At 43.4% G+C, this 15,545-nt stretch overlaps 1 long non-coding RNA gene across 12 annotated transcripts in view; it reads left to right on the forward strand.

The window, feature by feature from the left end:
- The window catches only part of LOC138746730 (uncharacterized), a 94,469-nt gene that overhangs the window by 39,925 nt on the left and 38,999 nt on the right, over nt 1-15,545 (forward strand). For 11 of the 12 annotated variants that reach the window (XR_011347070.1, XR_011347073.1, XR_011347072.1 and 8 more), the window contains 2 exons: nt 15,138-15,175; nt 15,264-15,364. This is a non-coding gene — a long non-coding RNA (uncharacterized lncRNA). The remainder of the gene's footprint in view (nt 1-15,137; nt 15,176-15,263; nt 15,365-15,545) is intronic. The other variant, XR_011347071.1, reaches the window with a different exon arrangement.

The raw sequence follows: 15,545 nt of genomic DNA on the forward strand, positions 1-15,545 counted from the left end.
AAAGAGCAAATGGTATCCTGTCAACACAGCAGCTTTGCAACTTAATCAATCAGACTTGCTTTTTCAGTTTAGTCAATCAGGTTTCAAGTACCTGGGTGTAAACCTCCCATCTTGGAACTACAGTAACTCCCACCCACCCCCCACCCCCCCATCCAGCACATCTTGGGGTTGTGGGTGGAAATGAGAGGGGCCAAAGGATAGTGTGCAGTCGCAGGAAGAATGAGGCAACATCTGAGATTGGTAATTGCTGGCACCTCTTCCTGTGGTGGCACTGTACTACCCTTTGATGTCTGTGGAACCTAACAGTGGACACTGGTCACACTAGAGAGCTTCCCCCACCTCCCCCCCATCTCAACTTTTTTTCTCTTCTACCCTACCACCGGTATCCACCTGTGACCTCTTACCTGTTAGCCTGCCCTCCAACCCCCTGCCCTTTCCTCCCTCCTTTCCACTCATCCCCCAGCCCCCTCGCCCCACCTCATTATTCAAACCGCTACCTGTTCTTTTCTCATAATTTGACCAAGGTCTCACGGCCGAAACATGGGTTTCGCTTCATTTCCCGTGGATGCTGCGTGACCTGCTGAGTTTCTCCAGCACGTTTGTGCACTGCACTGGGTCAACTGCCTCTTGCTTTACATCAGTGACCACACACCCACAGTACTTAGTTGCTTGGAGAGCATTTTGGAGGTGTCCCAAGGACAGTGCTATTGAAATGTAGCTTCATTAGTGGCAAACATGCATCCTGGGTCTTTTCAGTCTCAATCAGATCTGAACCAAATTTCAGAGCTGAAAAATAGAGATTCAAGCTGTGACCAAATCATTCCCAAAATATAATATTTTGAATATCCATCTGTCATACTCCTAACCAAATTATGATCAGGCAATTAGAATTCTGCTGAATTCTGCATGCACAGTAAATACCACCTACATTCCCTCACCTGGACCAGGCAAGGATGAGACTGTTTCCCAATGCCACTCAGATCAAACTCCATCATTCTGGGAGTAATCTTCTGCAAAGACGTGCACTCTGCTCTCTGGTTGGCACAGATTAACCCAAGGATCCTGCTCTTAGCTCCTTTCCCCATCTGTTCCCGCAGTTAGATACCTGGTGCATTCTGTGAGAATAGCTGTGATATTGAGTCCAGGGGACTCTGCGCTGGATCTGCCTCACAGTCCTGTATGCTCTTACTATCCATTATAGAGGGGAGATAAAAAGAAAATATCTGACAGAGGCATAAAATCTGCAAAGTCTGAAACAGCAGGAGTGTCAATGCTGAGATGTAAAAGTGAAGAGCTCTGAATCAAGTGGAAAAGGTGGAAAATATGTTGTCAGCATAAAGGATGGAATGTGTTCTGGGATGATGTGCAAATAGGTGCCATGCACAACAGGGGTAAACCACAGGTGCAGTGCAGAACAGAAATAGGATCAGGAGTCAGCCATCTGGCCCATCAAACCTGTTCTGCCATTCAATATCATGGCTGACGTGGTCGTCAGTTCAGCTCCACCTGTCTGCCTTTTCCCCATCTCACCATATGCAACAAAATGATCTAACTCTGCCTTAAATGTATTCATTGAGGCAGCCTCTATTGGTTCCTTGGGCAGAGAATTCCATAGACTCACCTCTTTCTGGGAACGGCAGTTCCTCCTCTATGGTTCTAATGCAACCTGAACTGGTATTTGATAACGCCCACCGATCCCTTCCATCACCTGTTGATGATTTAGAGCAGTGGTTTTCAAACTTTTTCTTTCCACTCACATTCCACTTTAAGTAATCCCTATGCCATCGGTGCTCTGTGATTAGTAAGGGTAGATAAAAGCTCACACTCGTCGGAGGGAGAACTAACGCTTTTATTAGCTTACAACACAGATAGGGTTCATGAACAGGCTTCAGAGGGATTCCGGGTTTATGCGGGAAACCAGGGTTATATCAGGCCCCCAGGGGAGGAGCCAGGAAGTGGGACCAGTCGTCAGTACAGGACACTTCTAGTGAATCCCAGTTCACTACAAAGTGGGATGTGAGTGGAAAGAAAAAGTTTGAAAACCACTGTTTTAATCATACTGAATTGACTCTTATGTGCACAGATTCATAACTCCAAAGGAAATGAGCCAACGACAATTTTTCTCAAGCAAAATATTTCAGTAACAATTGGGTCTAGAGCAGTTGTTCTCAACCTTTTTTTGTCCCACTCACATCCCACCTTAAGCAATCCCTTACTAATCACAGAGCATTTATGGCAGAGGGATTACTTAAAGTGGGATGTGAGTAGAAAGAAAAAGGTTGAAAACCACTGATTTAGAGTAGACCGATGAAGAAACACACAAATGCTGGAGAAACTCAGCTGATCAAACAGTGCCTTTATGTAAGGTTTCGGGCTTAAGCCCTTCATCAGGGGGGGGGGGGAAGGGGCTGTGGCGAGGGTTGGAGATGATAGGTGGGGGGGTGTACCACAGGAAGTGGGGGGGGGAAAGAGTCTAGAGAGGAAGGAAGTAGAAGCTGGAATGACTAGTTAAAGGGGAGGGAGGGGGAAAAGGCAAGCTGATTAGTGGAATGCAGTGAACAATGTTCATGCCCTGGGGTTGGAGGGGGCCTGGATGAAAAATGAGGTGTTGTTCCTCCAATCTGCAGGTGGTCAGGGTGGGGTCGTGTGAAAGGCCACGGGCAGACATGTGAACTTGAGAGTGTGATTCAGAATTGAAATGGTTGGCTACGGGGAGGTCGGAGAGGAAGTGCTGGGAGAAGAGATTTCCAAATCTGCAACTGATCTCTCCGAGGGTGCACCAGATGCATTTAATGAGTTCTTTGGAGGTAGAGGTACAAGTGAAAGGTCTGTTTGGGACCTCGGACCGTGGTGAGGGAGGAGGTTTGGCTGCAGGTATTATGCCTACTGCGATCACAGTGGAAAGTGCCGGGGGGTGATGGGTGGGGAGGGAAGAGCGCACAAAAGAGTCACAGAAGGAGCAGTCCCTATGGAAGGCTGAGAGGGGAGGAGCAGGAAAAATGTGTCTGGTGGTGGGTTCCTGTAGTAAGTGCCAGAAATTCCAGCAGATAATATGTTTGATGCGGAGGTAGGTGAGGTGGTCGGTGAGGACGAGGGGAATTTTTTGTTTATTGTTTCTAGGGGCGGGTGGGGGGCTAGGGAAGGTAGGTGGGGAATGGAGGAGATGCAGGTGAGGGCCGAGTTAATAGTGATAGAGGGGAAATCATGTTTGTGGAAGGCAGCAGACATGTCAGAGGTTCTGGAATGGAAGGCCTCATCAAGATTTGACTGCTGATTGGCAATTGATTGGATCCAGTTTGTCTTGCATTACACAGGCTGACTGCACCCAGGCAATCTTTTAATCTGGTGCAGAGAGGAAATTATTGCTGCTGTACACACCAACTCATCTATTTGTGAAGTACTAATAGAGTTGAGATGCATGACAGGCCACAAAGCAGTGTGGAATGAGGAACACATGAACAGTGCATTCAGCCTGCTTCCGTAGCTCATGCACAGTGTGTCTCCTGGAGTTTGTCTCAACAAAGGCTGTAACGTTTCTGTTGCAGAAATGGATAATCTCATTTAACAGAGAAATCCTGACCATTTCTACAGCCGGTGGCTGGTTGAATAATACAGCAGGTTGCAATTATAGAAACATAAAAAATAGATGTAAGAGATGGCCATCTAACCTTTTCATTTGCACCATCATTCAATACAATTAGGTAGAAATTCTGCCAGGCTTGCAGGAAAAATAATCCATATCCATATAATCCAAATAATCTGTAACCACATCCTGTCCCCTACACCACTCCCTGTCTCTAACCACCGTCACCTGCACCACTCCCCGTCTCTCGAAGCACCTCCCTTCACCGACATCCTTCCCTGTCTCTGTAACCACTTCCAGTCCCCTTTACCTTTCCCTTTCTCTATAACTACCACAAGTTCAGGAACAGCTGCTACTCCTCAACAATAAACTCATTCAAGGACTTTTTAAAGGACTCTTACTTTTGCACTTTATTGATTTTTTTTGGTTCTCTCTCTGTTTTGCATGCTGTTTACATTTCTTTATTTCTTGACATGTGCATGTTGATGCAGTTTTGTTTTGCACTGCCAATAAGTGGTCATTTTGTGCAGGTAAAAGAATCTCAGGGTTGTAAATTATGTCATGTATGTTCTCTGACAATAAATCTGAACTTTGAACTTTGGTCGTGGCTGATCTGAGGTAGTAAAGGTTACGGAGAGAAGGTGGGGACGGGGTACTAAACTTTAAGATCAGCCATGATCTCGTTGAATGGCGGAGCAAGCTCGAAGGGTCGAATGACCTACTCCTGCTCCTATCTTCTATGTTTCTATTTGACTTCACTACCCTTTTCCTGCTTTCTCTCCATACCCCTTAACCCCTTTGACCATTAGGGTCACATCCAATTTCTTTTTGAATATAGACCAATAGAACATTACAGCACAGAAATAGGCCCCTTAGCCCTTCTAGTCTGTGCTGAACTATTTTTCTACCTAGTCTCACTGACCTGCAGCCAGCCCATAGCCCTCCATATCCCTCCCATCCATCTCCCTGTCCAAATTCTTCTTAAATGTTAAAATTAAGCCCACATTCACCCCTTCAGCTGGCAGCATGTTCCACACCCCCCACACTCTCTGTGTGAAGAAGTTGCCCCTAATATATTGGATGAACCAACTTCAATAACTTTCTGTTGGTGGGGAGTTCCATAAGTTCACAACTCTGTAAGTGAACAAAATTCCCCACATCTCAGTCTGAATGGGCTTCTCCTTTATAGACTGTGACCCCTTATTCTGGACTTGGCCAACATCTTGAACATTCAAGATTCAAGATTATTTTATCATCAGGTCATAAAACAGAAAATGTGATATTACATGAAATTTCCTCAATCTACTGTAAGACAGACCAAGATTTGCTATCAGCAAAAATTGCCCAGCACCCCTTACAGCCAGTAAAAGAGAAACAGAGGTAGTAACCTTTACTACCTCAAAAGAGAGTCCCCCAGATTCACAGAGTGTCCATGGATTCGCCTCCAGCAGTTCCACACCCACACAGTCTGCATCTGAACCCTCAGCAAATCATGCTCCAGATGCACACCTCTGACATGATCAGGAAGCCTCCAGCGCCCTCTTGCATCCTGGTTCCAAAACATCGTTCCCCTTCAGCCAATCCCGAGACAGTATCCAGCAATCTCCAACCTGGTGTCTATCAGTTCGTTGTTGATTGGCCAGCCAAAAGGATTTTCTACCTGAATTGTCCATTCGACAGTTAACAGAAGGTATGTACGTGTGTCTCACAGAGAGACTGGGGACAGCCTAGAGGTTGTGCAAGAATTTTTTTTTAACATGCAGTTGTTGGAAATGCTGTGGAAGAGAAACTGTGATAACATTTGAGAACTGGGAAAGAGAGGTAGTAACCTGAAGCAAGGTGCCAGGAGTGATGGATTGGACAAGGGGACAGAGCTGAGTAGCACCATTTACAACATTGCAGCTGTTTCCTAAATGCTCCATTCAAATAAGAAATTCTTTAGGAACAGCAATGAAGAGCAGACAGCAGACATCTCGAAGAGATCTGAGACCTGAAGGGTACAATTTCCCCAGGAAAAGATGCAAAAAGAAAGGAATGCTTTGTAGATACTTTAATGTTAAAGATAACTCTTATAATCAGTAAATAATTAAATGCATAGAACCCTGATATTTTAAAGCAGGGGTGGCAGAAATATGTCGACTGAGACTGGAAGCGTATGAGCCGCACATTATACGTTAAAGAGTTGCATGTGACCGTGGACTCTCGTCGAGGCCACGGCCACCTGCCTATCTGAGCTCCTGGACTTACCACCTGGTCCCAGTCGCCCACTCACCCATCTGAGCTCCTGATGCCCTGAATGATGCAGATACTTACTGCAGTTAACAGTAATAGTCAACCCCCTAAATTTTACCCTAAAAATTGGTCCACAATTTACACTATTGCATGAGTATATATGATGTGTGTACTTTTTGATTATTGAAACAAATTCAAAATTAAATACTACATACATGAATAAATATTATTACATACATTTATTTCTTAACATTTATATAACATTTTTGTTACAAAATGTGCATGTAAGTGTAAAAAAATGTATGTAATATATATTTTCAAACATCTCAAACATCTGAAGTTTATTGTATGTGGCTCTTACTTCAAGCACATTTGGCTCCTCTGTTCTAAAGCAATGCAGGTTCAGCCTAAACTATGGAAAAAAAAACACCTGACTAATTTTGTTCAGTTGGTAGGGTTTTGCAAGTTGCTCATCGGCAGAATACTAGATGTTCCAGTTAATCAGCCCACAGTGATCCACGCTTGAGCATCACATTCGAATTACTTCCCCTTCTCTCTGACAGCAGGAAAAGCAGAAGGCTTCAATTAGCTGGAAACCCATTAGAGCGCTGCCCAAGCTCAGAGGTGGAAACAGGCTTTTGGCTCCAAAGGAAGGTTCATTTGCTTTAGTACATGACATTTAACTCCAGAAATAAAATGTTGGGAATATGAAATATGAACAAAAACTGCTGGAAATATTTAGGAGGTATCTGTGGAGAGGGCAGGGATGATGATTCATTGGAACTGAAATGTTAACTCTTTCCTCTTCACATTTGTTTGCATCTTTCAATAAGGCTGGATCTATCAATTTGTCATTTTGAGATGTGGACAACATTCCAAGCACCTTTCCTGGTTATATCTGGGTGACATTGTGCTTATTGTTGAGGTTGTAGAATTCTGAAGTTGGCCTTGTGGCTTGTTCAGTCCTTCACTCAACTCTCATGTGAAGGGCAGGACGGAAGCAGAACTGGCATTTAATGCCAAGATCAAAACAAATAGTAACTGGTGGTGATGTACAGGGGAGATTAAGTCTGAGGTAGAGAAAGTTAGGATTGCAGTTTCTAAAGAATGGTTTCATTAGCTGACAGGCCAGTCAGTAGCATTTAGTTTTTAACAAGCAGACACTAGCCTGATTTTGCCATGAAATGCCAATGGTTCCATATTGGCTTTTGTCCACTTAAATCAAACCACTTCAGAAATATTGGATTGAAACATAAAAGTCTGCAGATGCTGTGATTGAGTAAAAACACAGAAGTGCTGAGGAACTTAGCCAGTCTCACAGTGTCTGTTGGAGGTAAAGATATATAATCAAGGTCCTTGAAGAAGGGTTCAGATCTGAAACATTGGTCCTTCTTCGAAGGACCCTGGTTATATATCTTTACCTTCTATGGATGTTGTGAGATCTACTGAGTTCCTCCATAATTTTTGGGTTTTTATTATCAGAAATATTGGAGATCATTTTTATCAAATATGTATTCATAAACTTTCTGATAGATTTGTAAAAGGCTGAGGAGAGCAAAGCTACTGGCTCCAACCTTGACAGCATTATACAGAAGTACAATTGTGAGTCTCCTGTCTGACTGAATCATTGTTTGGGACAGTACCTGTAAAGCATTGGTCCAGAAGTCAACACAGGGGATCATCAAAATAGCTGAGGAGATCTCTGGGGTCTCCCTTCCTTTGATGACGACATTTGCCGTGAGCGATGCTTAAATAGAGCTCAACAAATTATAGAGGTCACTTTCCATCTATCACAGGATCTTTGACCTACTGCTATCAGAAAGGAGGTACAGAGGCATCAAAATTTGATAAGAAATAGCTTCTTCCCACAAGCAGTGAGATTGACCAACAGAATCCTGTAACTGAGTAAATTATTCCTCGAAATATATATATTTTTTTCTCTTTCTATCTATCTATTTATTTATTTGATATTTTTATGTGATGATTATGTGCTATGGATTGTGTGTGTTCTGTGATCTGGAGAAATGCTATTTCATCTGGTTGTATCTGTACAGCCAGATGATAATAAACTTGAATTTCATCCTGTGTCAAAGTGTCTTATCCTTTGAAATTTCCAAGTTAGAAATAATCCTTCACAAGTTTTGACAATTTCAAACTTTAGGATCTTTCAAGTCTTTTGTTACATTACAGGATATTCAATCATTTTCTCATGGAAAATAAGTTTTCACCTATAATATGTGTAACTGAGGGTCAGTGTATACAAAGCAGATCAATGTGAACAAAGACAGAGATGGAAAAAAAATACAGGCACTTCCACACAGCTCCAGCAACCTGGGTTCAATCCTATCAACTGGCACTGTATTTTGTTCTTCATTTCCATTTATCTCTTTCGCAAACATCTTTTTCTTGAGTACAGTTTACATGATGAATAAGTAGGAATTCTACCTGACCCACAGGAAAAGAATCTTGGGGTTGTGTATGATGTGGGTATCCTGACAATACATTTGAACTTGAACATGAACTTGTATGTGTGAAGTTTGAACATATCATTCTAATAAATCTTCTCTGGACCCTTTCCAATGTCAGCATGCCTTTTCTCAAATATGGAGCCCAGAACTGTACACCGTACTCCAAGTGAGTGCCTTATAGAATTACATCCCTGCTCTTGTCTGCTTTCCCTCTAGAAATGAATACCAACATTACATTTGGCTTCTTCACCACAATTAATGAACTAGTTATCATCTTTTCTCAAACCCTCAAAAAATATTCACAGGAATCACAAAAGAAATGGCTGCAAGGTGCATTAGCACATGGTGGCATGAAGACCGAGAAAATGCATTTGACAAGTGCCTTTTGTTTTGACAATTCTCCAGGTGAAGGTGTCAAGTGCTGAGCCTCGTGCCTCTCTCTCTGTTCATTCCTCAGTATTAATAGAAATAATGAGAAACCTGGCAAATCTTTTTTGGAACAAAGGACTGCAGGACATTATCTGAAGTCTTGGTGGCAGAGGATTCTGCACTGAGGTGTTGTAGAGGAAATCTAAGCCAAACGTAAACCAGTTCAGAAAGTATTGGCAGTGTGTGCATTTCCACTCCATGTTCAATCGAATCTGAGTTTTGAACTGGAAGCTGAAGTGTTATATGAGAAGAATATACTGATCGTGGTTCTCATTGTCATAGAAAGTACAAAATCAAACTAGTTTTGACTAAACATTGAGCTTTTACTGCAAGTTTCCTTGAATGGGGTCTGCGTCAGTTAAACATGAAAGCCAGCAGATGCTGTGCTCGAGTGCAATACACAAAAGTGTTTGCGAAACTCAGCAGGTCACACAGCATCCACAGCTTGGGCCCCGAAATGTTAGTTACCTTTTACTTTCTTTACCTCAGACTCAGGCCCGAAACGATTGTTACCTTTTACATCCCGTGGACCCAATGTGATCTGCTGAATTTCTCCAGCACTTTTTGTGCATTTAATTTCTGTGTAAAAAGCTTTCCCCACACATCTCCTTTAAAGTCGAGCTCTTTGCACTCTCTTTGCTGGGTTCAATAAGGAAGTTAAATGTGAGTATATTGGAAGAGCAGGAGTTGAGAAATGATCAAAGGGGAATGATGCAAAATGGAAGTTGTACTGATTTGTGACAGGTAATAGCAAAATCTTCTTGATTTTGGCTTGTTCCATTTGACTATAATCAGATAAGGTCAATCTTATTACAGTTTAAAAATACGTACAGGTGCATCCAACAAGTTTGTGATCCTCTTATAAATCTCTTCCACCTTGCTGGTTTAACAGATCATTTGAAATTGGGCAGCTAAAGGATACAATGGTCAGGGAACATCTTTCAATTTTTAAAATTGTATTTAAAACAGTATGTCCAGTGGTACTCATAAAGGTATTAAGTGGAAACAATTCCATGCCATTTACAATCATCTAAACAAATCCAATTTTATTCCCCCCAAATTCTCATCAATCTAACTCTCCACCCCCCCAACCCCCACCTCCAGATTCTACCATTCACCACTCTCTACAGGCAATTTGCAGTGGCTAAGTAACCTTGATGGGGGGAGGGGGTGGCGCTGTCTGAGGAAGGGGGTCATTTAATAACCCTTTCACTCTATCATAGGTATCAGGTAACTTTGATGAATTTAATTAAGTCACTTTTATTTTAGAGGGAGCTTTCTAACATTAACCTTGGTGTTACCCCCTCCCGCTCATTACTGAATCACATTACTGAGTTTCAACTCTCCCCTGAAAATCCTCTCTACAGTCCAGAACTCGGTTTCCTTGATTCCTCCTGTGCATGAGCTTCCCTGAGCAATGAGGTCAGAACGTCTGATCCTTTTCTTTATTGGTTTTCTGACAGCAGAGAGACAATAAAGATTCTGCTGTACACCTTCCCTTGGCGTCTGGTACACATTTCCTGCAAGCTGCAGCCAGAAGAATGTGAGTGCAGCAAATTTAAAGTGTAAGTGTCACCAAGTTACTGGAGATAAGGTGTCAATTATCCTGACAGGCTTTGGGAGAACACTTTGTTAGCTAGAGAGATGGTGTAACCATTGGACTAAGAAGCACAGAGAGAAGAAGTCATATGACTGACATCTAGTTGGTATCAACATGGGATTCAAGATTCTTTAATTGTCGTGTAATAAAACAGAAAATGTAATATTACACAAAGTTTTCTTCAGTCTACTGTAAGGCAGTCAAAGATTTCCCATCTGAAGGAATTGCCTGCCACCCCTTACAGACAGAGAAGGAGAAGAAAAAGAGAGCTCCCCCAGAGTTGGGACTCCCCAATGGCCAACCATTGTAATTCCACGCCCCACTCCCACACCGACATGCCTCATGGTCTCATGTACTACCAAACCGAGGCCACCTGCAAATTGGAGGAACGACGGGATATATTCCAACTGGGCGCTCTGCAACCAGATGCATTAACATTGACCTCCAGTTTCTATTAGGTCCCTCCCCTGTCTTTCTCTCTCTCTCTCTTCCTCCATCCCTCTATCTCCTTTCCTCTAGCACCCCACTCCTTTCCCTCTCCAATCAGAAAACTACCCTCTCCCCCATCTCTTCCCAGCTTTTTCTCCTCTGCCCTGCTACCCATATTTCTTCTTTGGCTTGGCTTCGCGGATGAAGATTTATGGAGGGGGTAAAAGTCCACATCTGCTGCAGGCTCGTTTGTGGCTGACAAGTCCGATGCGGGACAGGCAGACACGGTTGCAGCGGCTGCAGGGGAAAATTGGTTGGTTGGGGTTGGGTGTTGGGTTTTTCCTCCTTTGTCTTTTGTCAGTGAGGTGGGCTCTGCGGTCTTCTTCAAAGGAGGTTGCTGCCCGCCAAACTGTGAGGCGCCAAGATGCACGGTTTGAGGCGATATCAGCCCACTGGCGGTGGTCAATGGGGCAGGCACCATATACATCTATGTCATATACACCTATGACATTGCCCATTGGCCTATGCTCCCCTCCCACCCCCCCCACCACCATTTTATTCAGACACCTGCCTGTTTTTTGTTTGTATTTTGTCCAAGGGCTCAGCCTGAAATGTCTTCACTTCCTCTGGATGTTGCATGACCTGCTGAATTTCTCCAGCACCTTTCCGTCTTTAACTCAATTCACAGCAAATGCAGATTTTCACTGCTGGCATTTGAAGCCTTCATTTGACAATTTTTTTTGAGAATGATTTGATTTCCCAGGACATAAAGGTTGCAGCAAAATGACTCATTAAATCTTGGCTCTAGTGAACAAGGTGACCCAGTAACTCACAAGTAATAAATTGTGAGATCTTCAGAACAAGTGGGGATTTAAACAGATGGTTATGATTTGACCATGAGTTCCGCTGGTACTAGATGCAGGTGTTTGGGGATGGGAGAGAAGAAGGTTTAGATTTATAATCTGATGCTATGGTTGACAGAAATAAAATGTTAATTTTTGTGCTGTCCATTTCACCACCAGTTTACCAGGTGGAGCGGTTTTACGGCACAATTGGTAGAACCACTGCCTCGCCACTCCAGATACACCGGTTAAATTCTGAACTCCAGTGCTGCCTGTGTGGAGTTTGCATGTTCTCACTGTGACCACATAAGGGGCAAAGAAATGTACCAATGTTTTGGGCCTGAGCTCTTCATCAGGGTTTGAGCAAAAAGGCAATTAGGTGCCTGAATTAAAAGCCATTTTTTTTGGATGAGATCCTGAATCAATGATTGAGGTTCAAACTTAGGGGCCATGCATTACCCTTTCACAAATGAATAATTAAAAAAAAACATTTTTTTCCCCCAAGAAAGCAATGAAAACTCCAAGGATTCCTTTGTGCTGCAACTGTCACCAAGGTCAGCAGGAACAAGAAGAGACTTCTGATCTTCATGAGTTCATTCAGAGCTCAGCTCACCACTGGCAGTTGACAATCGCTGAGATACCTCGAGTGTGGAAAGGGCGTCAGAGAACCACCTGTGTCTAATTGTGGATGAAGAAAAAGAACCTGTTGTAGGCTTACAACATGCTTCCTTTCCTCTTCTCAGACTATAGAACAGTGGGAGCACAAGATCTAGGAGCAGATCCATTGGCTCATCGAGTCTGCTCCATCATTCTAATCATGAGCTGATCCATCCTCCCACTCAGCCCCATCCCTGGCTTTCTTCGCGTAACTGTTGATGCCTTCACTCATCAACTACCTGTCAATCTCTGCCATAAGTACACCTTACGACCTCGCTTTCACAGCCGCCTGTGGCAACAAGATGGATGGATCCTGATAAAAAATGCAGTCATTATATTACACACTTACCCCATGCTCTGTTTTCCACATGGCCACCATACCAGTGTTATCTGCTCCTTACTGCAAATCAACATCCAGCAAGGATAATCACACTGCTGATTGGCTGCAAACTGCACCAGAATTGGCAGAAACAGTACTTTGTGGCCAGACCAGTATGAGGCAGATGCTCTTCAGGTGAGTGGAGGAAAGTTTAGGGGTATTGTCAAACATAGAGAGTGTTGGAGCAACAAAGGATGAGAGGTGACTTAATGGAGGTATGTATAATTATGAGAGGCCAGCCAGCATCTTTTTCCCTGGGTGACAGCAGCAAGTATCAGAGGGCATTGGTTTAAGGTGAGTGGAGGAAAGTTGAGCGGAGATGTCAGAGGTAAGTCTTTTTACACAGAGAATGGAGGGTGCCTGGAAGGCATTGCCAGGGGTGGTGGTGGTGGAGGATGGTACAATAAGGACATTCAAAAGAATTCTTAGACGGGCCCACAGATGTAAGAAAAAGAGAGGTTTATAGGTGTGAGGTAAGGAAAAATTAGATTTTTGTGGAGTAGGTTTATATAGGTCAGTACAGCATCATGGGCTGAAGAACCTGTACTGTGCTGCCATGCTTCATGTTCTACAAGATGGTGACATTTAGAACAAGGTGGAGCAGGCTCTAAGGTGAAGAAAGTGGCAAGTAGGAATTCCTCAGCTCCACGTAATGAGGGCAGATGGCCGATGTGGACAAATACAGGGAGTGAGCCAGGCTTGGATCATATTTAATGGGGTGAAACACAAATGTCTGCAGAAGCTGCGAGTGGAGTAAAAACACAAAAGTGCGGGAGGAACAGAATCCATAGGAGGTAAAGATATATAAATTTGAAATATTTGATATGTTTACCTCCTTTGGATGCTGAAAGACCTCCTGAGTTCTTCCAGTACTTGGTGTGTTTTTAATCTTTAATGGCGTTGTTATTGCTGTTATCTGCATGCAAGGGTCCTCAGTCCAGTCGATACCTGGTAGTTGATGAATGGTGACAGTAAAGGGCAGGTCTTCCTTGGAATAAGAAGCACTGTCTTCCTTCATCTGTTCCCCCAGGTTTACATACAGTCTAGCTCCTCTTAAAACTCTAAAGACGAGGTTAATCCCTGATTTTTGTACTCACTGTGTTGGGTCCTTTGGGGGACATTGGCCACAGCCTGATGAATCTTGCTCAGGGAGGTCAGGGGGTGGTCGATGTGAAACTCTTGCAGTGAGGTGCACGTTCTGAGGGATGGAATGGGATGGGTGAGTTATCGCAAGTTGCATAAGAACAAGAAATAAAAAGATAAAGAAACATGACTGATGTTTTGAACTAGAGCCCTCCATCGAGGTATGGAAAAATGTAGGCAAGTGCCTGAATAAAATGGTGGGGGTACACAAGCCTGAGAGAGGATGGTGGGGGGAATCTACATATTGATCATACCTTAATGAAGGACTCAGGCCCGAAACATCAGTCATGTATCTTTATCTTTAGATGCCCTCAACACCCTCTTCCTTGTGCCCTCCCTCCCATACCACCTATTGCCTCCTGTGCTCTTCCCCCTGCTTCTTCCCCCCCACCATTTTGTATGGGCACCTGTCTACATTTTTCCATACCTTGATGACGGGTTCAAGCCCGAAACGTTGGGTATGTATCTTTGCTACATGATATGCGTGGTGTGACCTGCTGAGCCTGTCGACTTTTGTGTTTCACTCTAAGTAATATTGCTTTCTGCCTTTCCCCATTGGTTTTTATACTTGGGGCCTCTTGAACTTGTAAGAGAATTGCAGGCCGTATCAGTGGATGATCCTGTCTTTAATAGACGGAGCCATGTTTGGACCATCTACTTGTGTCCATAAAGGTCATAGTGTTCCGAAAGGTTTTCATTGTTAGCTGGTGGCATCACTGATCACTGTGTGGTACGGTTGCTGCAGAGCGGGTCAATGGAGTCTCCCTCCCCCTCCATTGATGGATCTACTGGGATCGTAGTCCAAAGAGGATGCACAAAATCATTGAGGACTCCTTCCACCCTTCTCAGCATCTTTCAGCAGTTCTTGTTGGGAAAGAAATAGAGGAATATCAGAGCCAGCTAAAACTGCCCACACTAACCATCTGAGACCCTTGTATGTATAAAACAATATTACTTTATTTGTATCAATGAATACTTGTCCTGAATATGTATCGTCTGCATGTGTGTCATGTCTGGTTGTGTGTCTACGTGTTTTACACAGAGGACTAGAGGACGCTGTTTCATCGGGTTGTACTTGTACAATCAAATGATAATAAACTTGAGTTTACTTGATCACCAGCATTGTGTCCCAGTGCCACCCACATCTATCTACTCAGGGACAGGACATTTCACAACTTTTAATAGAGATCAGCTAATCATCTCTTTAGCAAAAAGCCCAAGGCAAATCATCAGGTTGTGAAAGTGTTCATGCTTCATGCAAGAAGACCAGACAAATCCAAATTTAAGCTGACAAGTGCCAAGACACATTTATGTACACAGTTGCCAAGAAATAGCCATCTAGATCATCTAATTATATCCCCTTCATATTTAACAGCATTTCCATTGCAAAATCTCCTAACATCAACATCCCAGGTATGACTGAATGAAGCAATGGATTTTCTAGTTGCATGGGTGAGATGTTGACTATTCTGCCGATAACTGTCTCTGATTCCTTTCCAAGATTTTCAAGATGCAAGCACATAGGAGTACCATCAGTGCACGTTCTCCTCCAAGGCAACTTTCTGCAGAGGTGGAGCAAGGCTGGACAGAAGATGTCATAAGGTGGAGGGCATGCTTTGTTAAGTGAGGGAGGGGGAGGTTTAAAGTAGATGTATGTGCGTCTTTAATCAGTGACTGGTTCAACTGTCTGAAAAGGGGTCCTCGGTGGTGTGGAAGCAGTGGGAGTGTTTATGAGGTTTCTAATTAGGCACATGAATAGGGTGGAAACAGAGGGATATGCATC

The sequence above is a fragment of the Narcine bancroftii genome, chromosome 12 (assembly GCF_036971445.1).
Source record: "Narcine bancroftii isolate sNarBan1 chromosome 12, sNarBan1.hap1, whole genome shotgun sequence".
NCBI lineage: Eukaryota > Metazoa > Chordata > Chondrichthyes > Torpediniformes > Narcinidae > Narcine > Narcine bancroftii.